The sequence below is a fragment of the Plectropomus leopardus genome, chromosome 20 (assembly GCF_008729295.1).
Source record: "Plectropomus leopardus isolate mb chromosome 20, YSFRI_Pleo_2.0, whole genome shotgun sequence".
Lineage (NCBI taxonomy): Eukaryota > Metazoa > Chordata > Actinopteri > Perciformes > Serranidae > Plectropomus > Plectropomus leopardus.
This window is the reverse complement of record NC_056482.1, coordinates 14,213,507-14,234,891: the sequence shown is the minus strand read 5'-3', so window position 1 is coordinate 14,234,891 and position 21,385 is coordinate 14,213,507. Positions and strand designations below refer to the sequence as shown.

Below are 21,385 nucleotides of genomic sequence, written 5' to 3'. Positions count from 1 at the left end.
GGTAAAATGTATCTAGTGAACAAAAAAGCATATGCTTTTATTATTCTAGTAGGCTACCAAAAGTTTTATATTTTGTTGGATAATTGGAATATTAATCATTTATATAATTAAAAAATCAATATTTAGCATCCGTGTATTGATACGGTATTGCCATACAAAATATCAAGCAATGCAAAAATATCTGCAATGTCGTGTGGTTTTTTTTTCTCACATACCTAGTAGAAAGAGTTGAAGTCTCTCAGTAAACAGGCAGTCTCATTTTAAATGGTAAATGCAGCCAGCTTGTTTGACACACCTGTCTGCGGGACAGCAGTTACCCAAAAAAGTCCCCATCAATCAGTTGGGAGAACTCAACCAGTGGCCTTGGTGACCAACTGGGGTGCACCACTGCTTTACAGGATAAATGTCTGTCATGAAAGAATCCAGGTCTCACAATACAGCAACGTTAAATATATAAAAGAAAAAATACATCAGAGCACTGTCCGATGATGGATTGGGAATGTTAGATGAATATCCATGTTATGCATCTTGTCGTGTATCAGTGTGACAGAAGGAAAAAAGGTAGAGAGAGAGAGTGTGTGAAAGAGAGAGGACAATAGCTGGAGTGTGACTGAACACCCAGTCGAAACGTGTGGTTGCATTCTCGCTTTGTTCCATGAGATCACAGTTGTGGCAGATGCAGGATAGACTGGGAGCAGCTGTTTTGCTCTCTGTTCTCCAGTTACAGACGCTGGCACTGCCTGCACTCTGGGGATGGGCAACGGGGCACGTTGTCGAGTCTTAATCATGTTTGTTCTCTGAGGGTGGGCACAAAGAGTCCTCAGACCCTGCACTTCTCCGCCAGTATTCTTGGCATCGGAAGAGAGGGATGTAGCCGAAGGTGTCAAAGAGAGCGGGACTGGTGACAAGACATAACACGCAGCTGGTCCCTCTCTCACAGGACCCTTGGCGCCATTAATTATACCGAATGTGGAGGCCACGTGAACTCAAAATATTGTAGGAAAGGGGGCTGATTTATTGTGCTTGTCAGTGGAAGTCAGGTCAGTTAAGAATCAGGTAGAAATCACTGAAATTGACACACGTAATAAAGGTGTTAAATAATGGGAATTTGTAAGAAGTAAGACACAGCGAGAAGTCACCTGGCAAATGCAGTTGAACAAGAGCTTGTTTTATTGCAAAGGAAAGGAAAAACTGAAAGCTCTGATGAGGATTTAAACACAGTGTGCCCAGCTGCCTGACTCAGCGCCATGAAGTTCTAATGCTTACCATACACTAGAAGACTTTGAAAAGGCTTTTAAAAAGTCTGACACTCTCTCACATCTAAAGACAATGTGGGTTTTTAGTTACACACTAACATTATGCAACGGCTGGAGATCTTGCTGTGACGCTATTTGCAAGACTACAACTAGATTCCTTTTGAGTGTATTTCTCATCCTGCAGCAAACTCACTCTAATGAATATGACATACGAACAATTCCTTACATGTCCACAAAAACACAAAACTCTAGAAGCACAAGACAAAAGACATCATGTAGACAGTATTCTTAATAAATAAATAAATGAACTTTATTTTTCAGGTAATAGAAAACACTTCAACGGGACAAAAAAAAAATGCTAATTAAAAAATGTATGTCAATATAAACCCCTGGCCCAACCCTCCCTGTCAAGGCTCAAAAAAGAGGAAAGAAAAAGGAAAAAAAAACAGAACATGGAAAAACAAAAACAGACAGGGGACATCCCATTTCAATTTGCAAGTAATAAATATGTTTTTGAACACAGTGCATCTGTATGCACATAGAATCTGTTCAAATACTGTGGTTACCACAAGGTAAATATTCCATTCAACTAAAGGAAACGTTTTCAATTAAGTTTCTAAAGGTTTCCAGGTTAAGGGGAAGTTCTTGCAGGCTTTGCACACTTTATATCATAGTTTTTCTAAAGGCAGAAAAGAGAGAACCTCTTTTAACCACTGTAAAAAATGGAGCTTTATTTGACTTCCAGTTAAAAAGAATAAGTCTGCCAGGTAGACAGCATTATTTTCAGTTTGGCTTCAGTGTAATTCATAAATATAAACTATGATTTGGATTTTGTCACGTCATCTCACTGCCAGCCTTCATTGGTAAGCTGCACTATTGTTAGTGCGAGGAGACCATGGGAATTGAGTGGCGAACCATTTAAAAAATTAAGATTTCTTACTAAAATAAGTGCTGGTGAATCAGATAAATGCCAAATTAAACACAGACTCTTGTTCACCCCACAACTCCACCAGTTTCCTCCTTTTCCACAGTCCAAGAGAATCGAGACTTGTTCACATTCTTGCACCTCCCTTGAGTCCCCTCCATGTTTACCGTCTACGTGGTTTGCTGCTTCTTGTTAGAGCTGGAGAGAGGGCACCTATTCTTCACTATTTGCATGAGCAAAGGGTAAAAGAACCTATGTTCATTTTAAAAATGTGAAGAACAGAAAAACTCTAAAAGCAGTATCACACTCGAGGTCGTGTGTTGTGCTGTATATCATCACAGCTGTGATTATTTTCTTACGAACAAATCACAGCTGTGATGATACACAGCGCAACATCATTCCCTCTCATGTGATATTGCTTATCCAATAACATGTTCTCTGTGCAGCTCCAATGAAGTTGACTTGCTTTTAAATTTTCTTCACACTCTTTTTCTGCATGTTTTAGTCCTGCTCCACTGATGTAGCGTGTACTTTTTGCAGTATGAATGCATAATAGTTTCCTGCACTGTAGCTTGAGCCCATATTAAATTGTGTAATCGTGATCACAATAATAAAGACTTCTTATTGCTGTTGTATATTCCAAAAGTGTGTAGAGCGAGCAGGTTTGAAGGTGGAAATGGTCTAATGAGATACTTTTGCCAACAAGTTTCCAGTCTTTACAGCCAATAGCCTGAGTCAAGAGAGCAGAAAACAACAGAATACAATTATTTTCAGAAAATCAACCCTTTTTCTATGGAGTAGATTTTACTAGTGTGTGCTGAAAGCAAAAATTGTGCCTACAGTGTTGATTCGATAAAAGGAAGAAATGTTTTGATGGATATTTTAGATGAGACGTTGACATAATCAAGTACAGAAAGTGGCATCTCATCAGATGTATTAAGGAGTCTGAACAACCAAATAGGTGAATCATGATGTGTGAATCATAGATTTAATTGATCTAAGCAACTTTCAACTCAGTCTTACTGAGCAACATTATGAGTCATAAAAGTTTCTCACAGGAAATGTTTTTCAGTCTACCATGGACTTACTGTACAGTCTCTAAGTAAAGCAATAAATCACCAAACTGTTGCTAATGCTCTTCCTCCCACTTAAACAACATTAAGGCTGCGGGAGTAAAATCCACATCATATTTTACACTCTATTTTCATACAAAGCCTTGGTTAAAAAGAGAAAGCTTTTGTAGTTAAGGCTGAAATGATTTTTTTTGTAATCAACCAATGTATTCGCATTTAATCGTTAAGTCAATAAATGTTGAAAAAAATTTGAAAAAAGCAATCTCAAGTTTTCGCAGCCCAAAATGACCTCTTCAGATTGCTTCTTTTGCCCAGAACTCCTAATTTCCTATCATAAATAATGCAGAAAAATGCAGAAAATTCTCACATTTAAAAAGCTGGAACCAGCAAACATTAAAGATTTCTGCAGCAATTTATAGTTGGGGCTGAAACTAACTATTATTTTTGTGATCAATTAATGTGCCCATTATTCATAATGGGCTCACTAATCAACTATAGTTGGCGATTAATTTTCTTTTGATCGACTAATTGATTAATTGACTAATCCTTGCGGCTCTAATGGCAGTTTGAATTTATTATTGTTTAATTGGCTGTTTAATCTGCTTTCCTTAATAGCCAATAATATGTATTCTTTATAGATACCATAAACATTCCCTTAAATTTGGATATTAGAGAATTCTGACTAAAATGTTGAGCGGAATAGATTACAAGTGTTTTCTAGTGATCAAAATACATAATTAGAAAAACGGTGTGTACATTACCTCCAGTGCATCTTTGGCATTTTTGTGCTGCAATTTCCTGTTGCATATTAGCAAATGTATACACATGGACCAATACTGTATATCTGCAATTATATTAAACATTAGATCTACTGGCCAAGCTGATGGACTGGTCTTGCCCTGCCAGACAGTCTCGGGGCTTTGCATTTACTTCCCTCATTCCCTCGATCTGAGATCAGTTAATCGAGACTCATCCATGACTGACCTCTGACAGTGTTTTTATTAACTCAGAAAATCTATATTAGATTATATTATAATCAAAATGTCTTGCCAAAGATATAGTTAATAAGTTCCAAAGCTTAATACGTTTGGAAGAGTTGCTCCTTACTTCACGCATGACTCAAATTCACCTTCAGTCGCTGTTCATCCACCTACTCCAGCAGGACTCTTATTTAAATTTGGAAGACTAAAATTAGCCGTCCTTGCCAGCAGATCGCTCTGATGGATTCGTCATTTGCCCAGAAGTAATAAAAACCAACCCTGAAGCCAAGAGATGTTGAAATTTCAGAGGATATGAGGAGAAAACTACACATTATCATACTTCATCCATAAGGTCTGCTTTTTATAGGTTATCCTTTACTCCAGGAATGATTTGAAACAGCGGCTCATATTTTACAAATGTGAGCCCAATTCAGACACGCAGTCTGTTCTCTGCAATTTTAGTAGTGAAAACTACGTCTGTGGTTGCAGCTGATGGTGCTCGGTCATAGCTGTGGCCGCCTGGTGTTGTCTTCCTCCCTGTCAGCAGTGTGGGGATGGTGCCCACAGTGATGCGCACTTACAGTAAGTGAAGGAGTGATGTTTCAGAGATGGATAGCATTTCCAGTATTTATCGACTGCTGCAAGGCGGCCCTGGATGACACTGCATTCAGATACATTAGCGGCGGAGGGAGACTTGACGGGCCTGTTTGGAGAGAGAAAGAGGGGGTTGAGAAGTGAAGAGGGCAGACGTTAAGACATCACCTAGCTTATAGTCTGACACGGAGGCATCGATCGCAACCCCCACTGCTCTCTGAGCTGCTTCCTGTGTTTTCATTGGGCTATCATTGGATGAGAGCAAACAACAACGTCAGGGGGAAAGGCTACTGATAGCTCCGAATCTAATGTGCTCGCATCTCCAGGGAGAGAGATTTACATGCGCTAGAATGCCTAATAATGTATGTCTGGATACCATTGAATAAGCTATTAGTGATAGAATGAGAGCAGTAGCACTTACAATAAACGTTCACACAACACAATTATATTGCAGACACACCGAGTTTAAGTATAGTTATTGGTACCTTGATAGCTGGTAATCCAAATCTGTATGAAATTTCTTAACTTGTTGGTTTGTATCTAAATAAGTAACCATATTGTACAAGCAGTTGTCATCCTCCTAAGGCATCTTCCCTCGGTCGTGTGTGTATCTTTCTGTCTGCAGCCAGTCTTACAAACTACTGGACCAAATAGCCTAATATTTTGTCTGCACATGCCTGTCTGATTTTGTAGACTTAGAGATTTTATTTATTTGGTCATATTTTTTTGATATTTATGCTTCTACTATCAGTAAGTAGGTTAAACAGTTCTTTTTTGCTCTAATTTTATTTTTATTTCCTTTGTTGTGCCGTAGCCTATACAGACAAACTTGATATTCTTCAGTCCAGTAATGAACAACATGGATTGAAGATTTCTTGCATAGTTTTAGTTTTTAAAAAAAGGTTTATCCTCATAATAACATTGTACCTATATTTCACGTGTAATGCCTATTAGCTGCTCTTTGTAATGTGCCATGACTCCGTCAAAAAAAGAGGAGGCGCATATTAATCTTAATTTCTGGGTTGCCTCTGAAAAGTGATGTGCTGTGTCTACTGGAGTTACAAGAATTGAGTGTTGAAATAAAAAGAGTGGCTGCGATCAGACTATACCGATGCATTTTTCTAGCAAAGATCTCTTTTCAGCAAAAAAATAGTTTGTTAATCCCATAGATTTTTAAATGATTGAACAAAAGAAGAAGCCGCTGTGTGACGTCTCCACTAGTCTGAAACTTAAGCGCAACATGTGCATAGACTGCATGATTTTTCTGGTAATTTCCACACCGCTGCACATGAATTACATCCAAAGTGCTCCATAATTTTGCCCAGATGTGAACTATTAAGACAAACTATTGTGTATCTCATGTGGCACTCTACTCCCTCACAGACGGTCCATCACGAACATCAAGCGTGTCTTTTGTTATTCCCACACTGAGGATATGAATGTTTCAAATTATGTTAGACTTCGTAATAAAAGGATATTTTTTGTGACTACATTCTTTTAGCTCAAAAACAAATGCGGTGCCTGAAATAATAAATATTCCGCTACAGACACATTTATTTTCATGTGCGCAGCAGGACCGTGAAGTGTTTTTTTGTGCAGTTTAAATATGTAATTTAGAATCAGAAGGTTCAGTGTAGTTTTTGTTAAACATTAGTTTCAAAGCAGCTATAAAGCCAAAAAAACAGGTGTCAGTGTTTCCAGTATTGCGCAGGGATAGACAAATGAGAGGGAGTACGGAGAAGCAGAGAATTGTAAACCATAGCTTTTCCCACTGAATGACATGTTTCTGCTGAGGCTCAACCCAAGCTGTTGGACTGTTTCTCCTAATTAGGGGAAAAGGCACCTGATTGACAAATGAGCTCAGGGTCAGCCAGCCAACCAGAGACAGGGTTTCCCTGCCAAGACTGCAAAGCCCTCGGGTTTCCCATCAGCCAGGGGAACAGACGGTTTAACACTCAGACCGTTCTCGAAGAAAACATGGAAGGCTCGTCTGCTTTTGCAAAGCAACAGGTTGGATTCCTGCACAAGACAAATTAGATAAATTGAATTTCGCGTATGCTTATTGTAATTATTGATTTATTTCCTCATGCAGTCGATGTATAAATTCTCAGCTTGTAGACTAAGTGCACGGGATGGAGATTTGATTTTGCACTCGAGTTACACTTCAGATTCGACCTCTACTTGACCTCATACTTAACTCCAGATTACTGACTTGTAAACTGTGAGCAGCTGAGCACAACTGAATGGCACTGTTGCATTGTAAAGAAAGGCCAGTGTTTGTTTTTTTTACACTAACTATGACACAGCTGAATGTTTATTACACACATTTATGTGTAGCTGTAGCTGTAACGTCTATTAAAGCCAATAAAACTGCATCAAAACTAAAATCTGCGGGGGCCGAACTTGAATTTCTGCTGCTGAGAAGCTGCGTTCCTGCTATATAATGATGACTGTGTCCAAGGTTCATGCTACTCCCTCATTCGTATCAGTGGCAGAGCAGTTGCATCCAAACATCCACATCTGCTCTTGCTTATCTGAGCTCATTGACCGCGGGACAGACATGGACAACAAAAAGATCTGTGTTTATGGTGATCATCATCAACAGTGTTTCTCTCTAAGATGAGCGGAGTAACAGCTGAATGTGGATATTTTGTTGGCATCTGCAAATCCGTCTCTCCTGGACAGGATTCACCCTGCGTTGGGGGGAAATCGTGAAAAGTGCAAGCATGTATATCATGCTGTGATGGATGTATGTGTCTATGTGGGTCTGTGTGTTTTTTTGTTGGCACGAACAACAGGAAGATTTGTTAAGATTTAAGCCATTTGTTTTTATCATTGGATGGAGTCGTGAGATCAGCTCGTCAGCAGGGTGTCTGTCTTTAGACTCCGTAACTGTAATGATTAGATTTTATATTCAACTTTGACTGATTTCTGTCATGTGAAAGCGGGTCATTTTATACAAATTCACTCGTTTTTTCTATGAAGTTTTTGTTGTGCCTCCCCAATGGGGACCGCTGTGGCCAGAAGCATCGTGTTTTTAAGTTGAGTTAAGGGAATTTCTTCAAATTTGGCACAAAAGTCCACTTGGACTTGGGGATGAACTGATTAGATTTTTGTGGTCAATGGTCAAAGGCAAGGTCACTTTGACCTCACAAGACATGTTTTTTGGAAATAACTCAAGAATTCATCTGAGCAAAATGACATGAGTTTGGACAGACATGGATGTAAATTGAACTGAAACTTGACCAGTGTGCAGAGGCATAGAACTGTGAGGCAGTAATTCTAGGTTTATGGAGCATTAATAGCATATATAGAGGAAAAAAATAGCTGAATTGGCCACTTGAGGTTGAAAAGCATAGTGTGTTTGACCTGTCATCACACCAGACATCACATTTGGGAGGTTCAGATGTCGTCTAGAGCTGCAAAAATGAAAAAATGATTCGATTAATCCATTACTCAATTAAATGAAAATTACCTGGCAACTATTTTGGGAGATAATTAATCATATGTAGTCTTTTTCTAAGGAAAAAAACCCCCAAATTCTTAGGGTGCAGCTTCTCAGATGTCAGGAGTTACTTCTTTTCTCTGGTTTCTATTAATGTTAACAGAATAGATTTGAATTTTCAACCATTGGTAAGACAAGCAAGGCATTTAAAGATGATATCTTGGACTCTGTTTTTTGATATATTGATTAATATTGAAAAGAAATGACAGATTAATCGATAATGAAAATAATTAACAGTTGCAGATTTACACTGTTCTTCTTGTGACCATATCCACCATAATGTAGCATGGTACCATATGCCAGATGAAATTATTTTTGCACAAAATTTAGTTGTCTTTGTTGTGTAGCTACATGTACTGCAGTTTTTTTTTTAATGACGATAGAAAACCAAAGTTAAAAATGTGCTGAAACTTCTCTTGTGAACTGACTCTAATGCATTATCAGGATGATGTGTTACCATCCATGTTACTGTACTACTCATGATTTACACCGTATAAACTATACATTTATCATGTTCGACCTTCTTGATGTGTTGGAATTCACAGAGCTTAAAGTGCATTTTGTCACTGCAACAAAGGTATTCACCTTGGGAGAGGTCACTTTGCAATTTTGCAGCGCCTTAAAAATGTGTGGCACATCCCTCAAGGGGGTGCAGATGAAATGTTGCCGTGGGGATTTAATCAGCTAAAATGGAAACATCTCATATATCATACAAGCGGTTTTGGCTGACGGATAATCATCTATTAATGTAGCTCAGTGCAGATAGTTTTTACTGGGATCAAAAAGAAACAAATTTAGAACCATTAAGCACAAAATAACATTGAGCTGCACTTTGTTCTTGCCTTCATGCGTATTTCAGGATTCCAAAATCGCAGCGCGACACCCAATTTGTACCTCTGGTGTGCTTCCAGTACAATGTGGCATCAGCAGCCACAGATGGAAAACAATCCACCTTGGCAAAAGGTCACTGCACTTGATTTGCTCCAGCATGGAAATAGGACCTTAAGTATCAACAGCTGTGAGACTCGTACATTACAAATACTGTGTGTCCTTGTCTGTCCCGAAAACTAACACCCCATTTCATTTACTTATTCAGGCATTCACTTTAATAAGTACTTTATTTTAATAAGTTGCAGTCATGTGCTAATTATGGGCAATTGTGGTACTTGTATCTTTTCATCTTTCTCCTTGTTCCACTGTCTTTTATGGCTGTCTGAGTGCTTATGGCCTCTCAGTGCATCTTCAGTTTAATTGAGGTCAGTCTTTATCTTGCATTTTGTAATCCCCTCTCTGACTAAAATCCTCCTTCGGATGGACAAAAGGGCTACCAAGTTAAGTACAAATGTTGGAACTGAATGTGTATTCAAAGATCTGAGGTGTGTGCTGTATCACTGTAGCCTTCACATTGCTCACAAACACACAAAAGAGCTTTCAGCAATACAGCCAAGGGAGGGGTGTGGGTGCAAATGGAAAGTATGCACAGAAGACTCCCTCCCTCTGCTCTCGCCCTGCACTCCCTCTCGATCACACTCCAACAAGAGCAGGTAGTTTGACCAGAGGCAATGGAGCGGCCCCTTCTATTAATTCCCTCCGAATTATAAAGCAGTAAAGCTAAATTTATCCAAACACCATTAATCACAAAGACCAGGAGCGTCTGTTTTAATGAGCAGAGTCTTTCTGAGGGTATCCACAGGCGCTTAATTTGCCATTTAAACCCCACCTGTCTGTGTCAACTAGGCCGTAGAGAGGTGCGTAAATGGAGTCCAATCGCTGTTCCAAGGGTTGAGTTGTATCCATTCCTTCATGCATTACAGCCAGTGACGGAGAATGTTAAAAGGGATCCAGTGTGCAAAAGGCCCTGATGAAGAACATACAGGCTTTTTATTTCTCTAGATTAGATAGAGCAAATTGCCCATATTGTTTCTTGTGCAGTTTGCCTTATCTGAGGATTTCAATAAATATGTTAATCAAATAAAAACAATTACTTTGGCATTAAAAAAAGATGTCTTTTGTGGCATTGAAACACCATTAGATAACAGTAATTACTCTTAAAACACTTCAATCAAAGAGGGTGAATGAAAACAAATCTGCACGATCACACTGAGTGTTTTTGTAACGCGTATCAATCTGCAGTGAGGGAGAATGTTGCAGTTGGTTATGTAGACTGGTCAGACTGCTGATACTGTGGGTGGTCAGTTGGACTGATGAACTTTAAGTTTCCACCTGTAAAGGGATCAGTGACTATGTTTAGATGCACTAAATATTTAGGTTTTTTTGCCTTATTCTGAAAAAAAAAAAACATTTCTCTGAAGCTGTTTACATGAAATAAAATGAATAATCACGTTTACATGCAGCCGTGCAGAAGCTGCTCTGGCATGTAATTTATTATGTCAAAATGTGGGAAAGTTGCACGAATGGAGCTTCTTGTACCAGTCTGCTTGTAATGCATCAAAATAGGATTTTTTCAGTTTCCCACCGTTGGCAGACTTGTTCGACTGTGCGAACACAGCCTTTGTCTTTAATTCAATAACTTTCTTAAAAAGGTTATTGCAATTTTTGCACATATCCAAAAACGAGTCCAAGTCTTGTATAAAAGTAGGCACTTCTACTTCTGACCAGAAATGTGGACTTTTCATTTGGCTTACAAATTATACAATCTACAATTTCTGCTCAAGCCTTGCATGTTGTCATTTTGGAGTATTACTGGAATAGCACAATAACAAATGCAGTCACTGAGTCTTTATATTGTGTGGTTGTTGTTTTACCCTGACGATGCCAGAGACTGAGAGTTTTTGTATTTCGGTGCATAAAAGTAAGGGAAGAGACGAGACTGTATTGGTTATGTTTCTTCATCCAATTAAAAATCAAAGTCAGATGAAAATGATCAGTAATATGAAAAGCACCTCTTTTACTTTGTGGTTTCTAATTTTCTCTTATTTATTTTACTTGAAAAATTCTGTGCTTTCCTAACCACGGAACAGCCTTGCTGGATGGAATAACTTTGGTACATCAAATCTGAACAAGTAGAAATCAAATTAAGTTTGTATTTTTACTTAAAATCAGTAAACATTTGAAATTTGAATTTTTAAACTGATAGAAATTGATCTCACAACCAACTGACTTTTTAGCTGAAATCTTTTTTTATAGATTTTGTCACAAAGACGAGAATTAAAAAGCTGACCATTTAGTGACCACCCTCGTTCATCTTTCAGTCTGTCCCAGTCACCTCAGGTTCACACTTTCTGGTTTATATTGTTTTTGACAGATTTGACACGAACCATGTCGTCCAACTCTGCTCTCTTCATTAAACATTTCCTGCAGCTTTGGTACGACATTCCTGCACGCGCTCAGTGCACACACACAATTAGTGCTTGTTAAAGAGCATGTGATATGGTAAATACACGAGCAGTTTCCCATAATTACGGCCTCCTGTGACCCTTAGAGGAAGCAAACGCTCGGGGTGACTTGCCTCATTCTGAACGGTCTAAACCTGGGACATTTTAACTCCCCCCCATCTGAACGTAATACTTCTCCTTTTTTCTAAAAATATGCCCTCTTTTAAACTGAAACTTAAATGAGTAGCTAAGCTTTTGTCTCTGCTCATCCTCCGTTTCATGTTTTTCTTGCATTTTTTCCATTTCTTTGGCCCCGTTGCTGTCCCATCACTTCCCTCCCTGCTGGTTATTTAGCACTTCAGTGGCTTGCAGGACTAATTGGAGCAAGAGACAGGTGGAGCGGCTCTGTAGCAATCAGTCTTGTTAGTGGCGGGGCTATAGCTCACACTGGGTGATCTTCTTGTTTTTGCAGTGTGAACAGTGGAAGGAGGGCATGAACTTTTGACACACTGGTATATGGGGCCCCGATCAGCCTGCCAGGCTTCACTTATTGTGGGTTAATGTCAAGGTCCTGTGTGTAACACCAGTAACTAAGTCACAACAGCTCTCTCTAGGAAAAGGCTTAGAAGAAAAAAAAAAAAGAAATACATGCAAATTTTACTTTAGAAGAAGGTAGCCCACTTAAGATCTTTTTTTCTGTATGTTCATATACATTTTAAGATATAAGGTGATATTTGTACACATTGTGTGAGAATCAAACAAAATTAGCAAAGTCCTAATTTTTTTAGTGGTTCTTTAGATATTCCTGCCAAAATTTTCTCTGTTGTGAGGTTTGTTAAGAGGTTTTTCTTTTTTCCATCTCTGATATACTCGGGCCGAACTGATTTCAAATAATGTATAATTAACGAACAATTTCTAAATTTAGGATCCAATATCCGGTTGTGAGTGGAAAACCTCGAGGATCATCAGCAGTCCAGCAGTTCTCATGGGTTTTTTATGCAAAATCAGATTGGATTTGGTGTAAATCACATTTATCATGATACAATATGATATTGATTCTTTGGACAATGATGCAATATTTGCTTTGAAGTCTTCCACAATTTGATTTTAATTTAGTCCAATTGAGGAGACTGCAGTCGATATGATAAGATATCAGTAAATATTGCCATTGTCTTTTTCTTGGTCTCTTGCCATTATCTGCCCGGCTCCAGGCCAACAGCACTTGTTCGATGTTTAGGAAGGAGGTGTGCTTTGACAAAAATGGTGACACAGTCAAGCCATAATACATTTCAAAATAAAGATACGTCTTGAAGGTGAGGATATGTATCAATGTTTTTAGTTTTTGATAATATTTGATCATTGACTCGATATATATCAGTCTAGAATAAATTGTCATTATACCCCTAGACCTATAACCCCAGCTCATGCAGTAATACATACGGTCCATGATCACAGATCTCCATGACTTCATCTACTTTCTGTGTGAATATTCTGTTAAAAGTAGTGCAAAAACTAACAGCTATTTCTTCCTGCTTGTTGTCCGTGAGAAATTTATGAGATTTCCGCTTTTCAGAGCCAGGAATCTGGTTGTGAATGTAATCGGATAGTGTGTGATGTGCTGTTTTGGCCAAATTGTTGCTCTCCTCACACTAATGAAAAAAAAAAAGCAGTTAAATTTGTCATGCTGTAATGTGTGGGGTCTCACATTTTCAACATCTGTTAAGATTTGAAAAATCGTTCAGTGTGGGCCATGCTTAAGATTGCACTGCTCTGAAATAACACCCCGTCACTTCATCACTTGCCTATAAAGGTCCACTTGCCTCCCTCTGTCTCTTTCTCTTTCCCTATTTCTGCGTCAGTGTGTGTGGTAAGGTACCAGTTCAGTAATGATGTGTCGGTGTGAGCGTGTCCACTGTGTGCGGACATGTTGCAGTATAATGCAACCAGGCAGGTGTGAGGGTCACAGCCAGTTTGTGGGCCAGTGTCTTGACCCCTGCTGTCTGCTTTGTCTGACCGTCAGAGGAACCCCTTAATTAGACCCTTTGGTCTGCGGTGTCTGCTCGATGCAGCCCAGCGGACACTCTGCAACAATCCCTTCATTAAATGCTCCTGGTTGACTTGGCAAGAAGAGCTTGGGTTTCCAAATTATTTCTGCACAAAATGTTAAGAAATGACAATGTGTAATCCTAATGTGCACTACGTTAGCCTATGCATTTTCCTTCTGACTTGTGTTTTTTTTTTCCCCCTTCAAAATGTCTTTGTCATTGCAGCAGTTCAGAATGATTAATTATAGGTTTTCACACTGCCGCACAGTGTTATTTCAGCAAAATGTTGCCTTTGGTTTGGTGTGTGTTTGCAATATGTGAGTACATACTATTATGTAAGATGCCAGAATGCTGTAGTGTGATCAAGTGACCAGAAAATGAATGGGAACAGAGCTGTGAGGGAATTAACTTAAGCACAGCCCACTAGCAGCCAGGCCTGCTGACAAAAACAAGGAGGTTTAGTGAGAAGAGATCCAGCAAGACCTGGCCCAGTGACCTTTAGTGGTAGAGACACTGAGAGAAAGCGAAGGAGAGAGAGGGAGAGGGGAAGGATTTCATTCTGCTGTTCTTGGCCGGTGTGTGTTGTTGCCCCGGTCGTGGAAAATCACAGAGAACTTTCTTAAAAACGGCACCTCCAGAGCCAGACAGACACTTCTTTACATGGAATCCATCTGTAAGGTTGTGTGGCTGTTTTGTAACCACTGGTGCCCATGGGTGAAACCTGAGCCACAGGTGTGTTTCAGGTGCAGTAGGTCCACAGAAAGAGCGTTGTGCATTGTTGTAATCACAGCCTTTCAGTTAGCTTCTGTGTTTGGTAGTCCGATATAAAGAGATTACAACATGTTTGTCCTGCCGAGTGATTCGATAAGGTTTTCAAAAAGAAGCTACATCGGTGTGTAAAAGGAAAAAATAGAGTTTGTGAGGAAATCTGTTCAGATTATACAGCTAGCCAGATATTTGAGCTTCTATTTTGTTATCATGGACCACAGCTGTAGTTGTTCAGTACAGTACCTTAGGGGTATTTTACCAAACTTGTATAAACAGAAAATATTTTCTTAAACTGTTCAGTAACAATGTATTTGTACAACTATTATAACTAGTATGTATGGCAAGCAGACCCTAACTGTCTTTTAAAATAGTCTACACAACTGCTGTATAATTAGACTAGAATTAGATGTTTTCTGGTATTTGCAAGGCAACAGGTCTGTCTGCTGTTCTCCTGAGGAACAATCATGAAGCAGTTTGAGACATTATTGTAAAAGGAAACATAGCTTGCGTAGTAATATGTTCCTATAGATTTTAATTATCAGTCTGAGCCACACTAAAGCTTTTATAAATGCTGGGTTCATAGTATTACAATTCACACTGCAAACTATAAGTCAACACCTTTCCCAGTAAGTTTCCCAGTCCCCTTAAAGTAACTTCAGTCTTCAAATTGTACCACTTCAACTGCTTTAAAAGTGCTTGTTTAAATATTAGCAGATTCCTTGTTGCTGCTTGGACTTTTGAAGAGCTCACCTAAAGAGCAGAATCATTTGCCATCCTTGACGTATCTCTGACTGAAATTAGCAGAAATAAAAATGAGGCAGGGCAATGGAGAGACATTCCTTTCACACATTTTTGGTGCTTGGTGGGGAATGGCCTGATGAGCAGAGGCTGCTGAATAGAGTGTCTCAATTAAAAAGGACACCAGGTAGGAGGAGGCCTCCGGTGGTTTAGTCTTGTCACTCCCATGGCGTCAGTGGCTCAGACCACTGATTGGTCAGTGGTCCTCAGCATCAGATACTACTTTAGCTACTTTATGGCATGCACTGGTCTTACACCCAACTCTAGTATGTAAAACCATTTGCACCATTATCAGACATTCAGAGCAAAGGACGTTATTGTAAAGAGCACAGTAGTCCGCTTATTGTGGGTGAGAGTAAGAGCGAATGTGTCCAAAAAGCATAGGACTTTGACCCAGGAGACTGGTGTTTGTGTCATGTGGGAAGTCAACATTGAGCTATTTTATCCCATCGTTAAAGAAATTACATATCAGTCACTGGTCATGTGAATCGATTCATGTAAGTAAAGTCAACCAAGAGGTTTTCAAAGTTGTTTTGTTGCCAAACAAACTACAAAATCTTTCTTCATCAAGATACTGCACAAAAGGCGACCTTGTGGTATTTAAAGTCATATTGTAGGCTTCTTTAAAGCGCCAAAATTTGATGAGAGGGGATGAGATGATGTTGTGTGGATTATGGTGGGCTTTGTTTGAATTAAATCAGTTGTGGGTCAAGGAGCCAGTGCGGGGAGATGATATATATTGTGAAAGGATAGAGAGTTGTCGACTGGTATAGCTTTGTCAGTATTTATGCCATTTGATAATCTTAGGTTGCAGTCCCACAAATCAAGTAGTTGGGCTACTTTAAAGTGTTACTGGATTTACATGCTTTTTGGCTTAAATGTGATGAAGCACCTTTTTATTTCAGGTATTTAATTCACTGGATAAACTAAAAAAGACTTATCATTTAGTCATTTCATGTTTAATGTCAATTGCCTTTTTAGAAAATGTTATGTTATATAGATTTTGTGATATACAGTAGACTTACATATATTTTGCATACACTTTCTATGAGTGTGGGAATGTGTGTACTATATGGAAAACATAATGTCTGGAATTGCTGCTTGACATGCCATTTCCGGGTTTAGTTTTCTTGACTGACTACAAGTAGCGTTAAGTGAAATGTTTATGGGTATCACAAAAGATTTGACATTTACTACCTGGCACAGACAATTGACTCATAGAAACTGTGCAGTTGCAACAAAGTTAATTATAACCTGCCCGCTGTGCATCTTTATGCATGTCTCAATGCTGTCAATTCAAGTATGTGGATCCATCAAGTTGACTCCTTGTTGTCTGGAGTTATGAGTTTACGAGCACAGCTTTCTTCAATCAGACAGGTCACATCCTGAATTAAACAGTGAAACGTGATAGATTCTCATATGAGCACTTTGTTTTCGTTTTAAGATTAGTTTTTGAGTGATGTGCAACCATTACCATAATATGCACTCCTGGTTTTCCTGAATTTTCCAGAAGCTATCTGGCTTACAACATGAATATTGGCAGGAAACACAAATGTTTCAAAGTGATCTTGTTGATGTGTCAGTATTTTTCAATTTCTCACTATGTCGTCACATTATGAAAGAGAGAGACAGCGAGACAGACAGAGTGAGAGAATAAGACAGCGTGACAGACAGAGGGAGGGGAAGGAGGGCAAATCTTGCTGTGACAGCCTTTTCACTCCTTATGAATGACGTTTTTCCTCCCCCTCAGCATTCTTTGGGACTTCAAAGCGTCAATCTCAGCAGAGTGATTTGGCCCTACTATTGTGTGAATTTTGAATATTCATCAGGGTCTTTCTTTTCCTGAGAGGGCTGAAAGTGTGGGAATTTGACAATATCTAACATATATATATGCAAAACCCTCTAAATATATCATGTCCACTTAAGTTTCCTCAGTGCTGCTTCATTTTATGTACCTAACGTCAGGGTTTTCTACCCTAAAGTTTGTGATTTGGTCTATATTGTCTGACACAACGCTGAAACGGTAAATAAGCAATTACTATATCACTGAAATATTTGAACAATTTTAAAAAAGTTTAAGTTGTGCTTCTTTTTGGGCTGTTGATGGAATCAAAACAATCAATCTGAAGATGTTGCCACAGGCTTTTGGGAGTTAAAACTAAATTTGTAAGACTGGATGATTAATCCATTAATTAGTTCTTTGATCTGACAAATCGATAATGACAGTAATCGAATTGAATCTGCAGCAGTAGTTCTGCTTCATAGTACAAAATATGAAAAAATGATGAAGTCGGTGTCACGCTCTCTCCGCTCTTGTGCCTCGATTGGACCATCTGGGGTAGACAGCTGTGTTGCTACGGTAATAAACTGCTTTCCAGGGTTCTATGACAGCAGTTTTAACACTGAGCCGCTGAAAATCCTCCTAATTTCACAGAGCTGGGGGTCAGTTTGGCCCCGGCTGGAACATCGCTCATGATTCGCATTCTGTCTCTGCCTGGAGTAATTTCATCATCTGTGTTCTGCCATGGCTTTTTGTTTCACAGGTTAGTGGTGATTTTTCACAGTCATCCATCCCATTCCTCTTGCCGCGTGATGAAAGGTGTGTTTGCTCCTTTAAAGTCCTTTTCTGAAATAAAAAACGTAGCTCATTTTCATGGTGCATTGTAACACTACTGCTAGTATTATTGTAAGGTCTCTATTTCATAAGAAAATGTTTGCCTTATGAAATGGAGACAGCTTATTACAAACAACCAGGCTGCATTAATTGATCTTTGACTGCTGGAGGGCAGAATGTGGGGGATACAGAGTCTGCAAAACAAATTGAAAATAATCGCACAGCTAAACTACAACCTGCACCTCCCTCCCAGTCTCTTCCAAATCCACTTAATGCCCACTGTATTAAAAGTACAGGCTAAGGGGTGGGCTTCTGGTCAAAGCTGGAACACCATGAATGAAAACACAGTGCCAGCAGAAAGCTTATTTTGATATGAGTCACATAATAAATGAAGATGTACTTGATTTACATTGTGCACAATAACTTCTGGCTGTGTTCATGTGTTAAAAAAATATATTACCCAAATTTTGTTCAAAGAGAAGAGGCATTATGCTCTCTTTGATCTGTGTAGTGTTTGCAGTGCAGAAGGGAACTGTGTGGCATGCACACGGTTCCTCAGAGGATATTATAATTTATTTATTTTATGTATTTTTACAAGTATTTGAGTCTCTGAGGTACTGTTGGAAGCACTGAGTTTTGAGTTTGAGCATCTGCCATAGTAAAGTATTGTCAAAAAAGGCACAGTGAACAGAGAGTTTTGTCGTGTTACTAATAGCAGAAAAAAAATGTGGTTGGCAGCACTGAGCTGGAGTTTTTCAGATTGATGAGGAAAGTTTTAGAGCTGAAACCATGGATCTGTAGGTCTGTGGATCTCTCCATTATGTCTAATAGATGTTGCTTACTGGACACAAATATACTGAAAAAGTTTGTCAATCTTCCTATATATAATATAATAATAATAATAATAATAATTATTATTATTATATTACAAGCTCCTCCACGTTTTTGAGTAGGCCAGTCAGTGTCAGTACCTTGTGCTGAATCCGCATGTTCAGTATCCATAATACAACTCAGAAACATCTTTCTCCCCTTGACTGATAAGTTACATGAACCTTGAAATTGTAGAGCCACAAAAGACATTAAACGTCATTACTCCCCATGATGAGCAAACTGAATCTTAATTTGTAAAATCAGTGAAGTGGCCCTTTATTGCAGCTTTTGAATGATTTTCTGGCACTTGCATTTCTCCTTCCAGTTGCAACAAACATTGTGGTTTCACAGAGTGATTGAGGTGCTGACAGACCGACTTCTCCGGCAGTATTAATCATCCTGTAACTATGTGCGTGATGACAAATGGGCTCTGCAGTTAAAACTCTAAGGAAAGGGAGGGGAAGAAAAACTAAGGGAAGTGAAGAGTTAATTCCACTGAAAGCAAGTCTTCCAGCCATTCTGCCCCACTTTCAACCCCTTTATGCAGTGGAGTGACCCCCACCTACAGAGCCGCTCACTCCCCTGGACCCCCCGTCCCTGTGGGCTGAGTGGGCTGTCTGAGAATACAGGGAGGCTCCACGCTGGGCGTTTGATGGAGCGCAGAAGGGTGTGTGAGGTGCACTGACCCATTCACATCGCTCCCCATGCACTCGTGCTCCAGAATAGGCTGACTTATCACATGTAATACTCAGCGCTGCACAAATCAGGAGTGACAGCTATAGGGCCAGTGGAGCACTGGAGGGGAGAAGTGGCTTCTGGGAGCTGGTCTTCCCACCCAGTTAGAGTTTAAGAGGGGACAGGTGTGGGGTGGAGAAGCCCATTTGGGTGTTGTTGTTGTTTCACCCTCCTCCATCATTACTTTAACACCACTGGGACTTCTTTTGCTTTGCATTAACCATTTGGAATGGATAAACACCTCTTTCTTCAGGAAATCGTTTCTCTAACGCACAAGAATCCTACATGTGTGGAAATTCAGCTATCTCTAAGATGTTTATGATTTGTGTAGGTGCTTTAGTAGACTTGATGTAATCTGTCTAATAGCTAACTTAATCCTCTTAACTTGTAACCCACATAAATCTTTCACCAGTGGAATGCGTCCCTATTGTTATTACTGTTTTTTTCTGTGGTATTGCATGTTTGCATGTGTGTGTTGGATTAGGGTGAAGTTGCAAAGTTGTGGCGGTGCCTGGAGGTGTGAGCTCTAATCACCTCTAATCACCTGACGTGTGATGGCCTGATCCCAGTACAAGTGTTTGTGTTTTCACCCCTTTCACACACAGACTCACATGAGGAACTGAGCGCGCTTCAGCCTATGTCTGAACCTTAATACCAGACTCTTGGTTACAGATTAATGTCCGGTCTGCACCATTCACACGACACCTGTGTCTGCAGCTCTAGTTTCATAAACATTACGTCCGTGAAGACGGGGTTGTCAGGAGGTTGGTTGCTTTTTGTGTCATTGTGGATTGTATCCTTTTTTTTTTTTTTTTTGATTTGTTGTGTTTTATGTTTGGACTATCAGACAGATTAAGGGTGCAATTTAAAGATTTTTAATTTTGAAGTCTTTTTTGTCCTTTTGAAGAAGGGTGGATGTTGGAGAATCCTAATTTCATCTTTTTGGAGAATCCAAGGATGCAGACTTGTAATGTAGGATTGTACTGTTAAACTCGACTCAGTTTTCTTTTTCTCCTATATTTCGCCTCCAGTCTGCATGTCTTAGTGTCTTTTAGACAAGAAACTTACCCCCAAATTGCTCTGTCTTGCTGGCTGTGCTATGAGTGTGTGCATTTGAATGTTTAAAACTGAGCTGCAGGTGGTACCTTGAATTATAGCCTATGAATAGGGTTCCTGCTAATCCTTGAAAGGACTTAAAAGGCCTCAATTTGTATTAAAATGTATAATTAGTAACACCTTTTTTTATAATCACTATACCCAATGCCTCTCACATTGATATCATGTTAGGATAGGGAAACCAAAAACATTCATCTTACACTGTCTGCCAGCAAACATTCACTGTACTTTAAACAACATCAAAAAGGGCAAATTGGATAAAAATTGGCTATTTGAGCAAGATTTTGCAGCATAGCTGACATCAGCACAAAGCGTTGCATACATGGCCCAGTGTATTTAATGCAAACAGATTTTTAAGTTTGGGACAATGGAAATCAATGTTTTATTTCATTTCATTTCATTCATCAACTTTGTTTTATGTAAAATGATGTTAAATTTTGTTTGGATGCACATTTAAAAAGGCTTAAAAAGTATTAAATCTTGCCTGCCTTAAGCCATAGGAACCCTGATGAACGAGTGTGAATGGTTGAATGTGACAAGTAGTGTGAAAGCGCTTTTAGTGGTTGAATGATTAGAAAGGCACTACGCAAGTCTGTTTGCCATTTTGTGTGTGTATGTGTTGTATATTACAACTGAAATTGACAGTGTAATCCTGCAGAAACAGGTGATGCTAACTGGAAACATTTGACAGAATCTTGGAAATCCAGTGCAACAACCCGTTCTCGTAATTCATTTTAAACATTTTTTAGCATTGAAAGGAACATAAAAGCT

General features: G+C 39.2%; 1 long non-coding RNA gene across 1 annotated transcript in view; it reads left to right on the top strand.

The window, feature by feature from the left end:
* The window catches only part of LOC121960313, a 50,939-nt gene that overhangs the window by 14,519 nt on the left and 15,035 nt on the right, over positions 1-21,385 (top strand). The gene's annotated exons all lie outside the window — the stretch shown is intronic.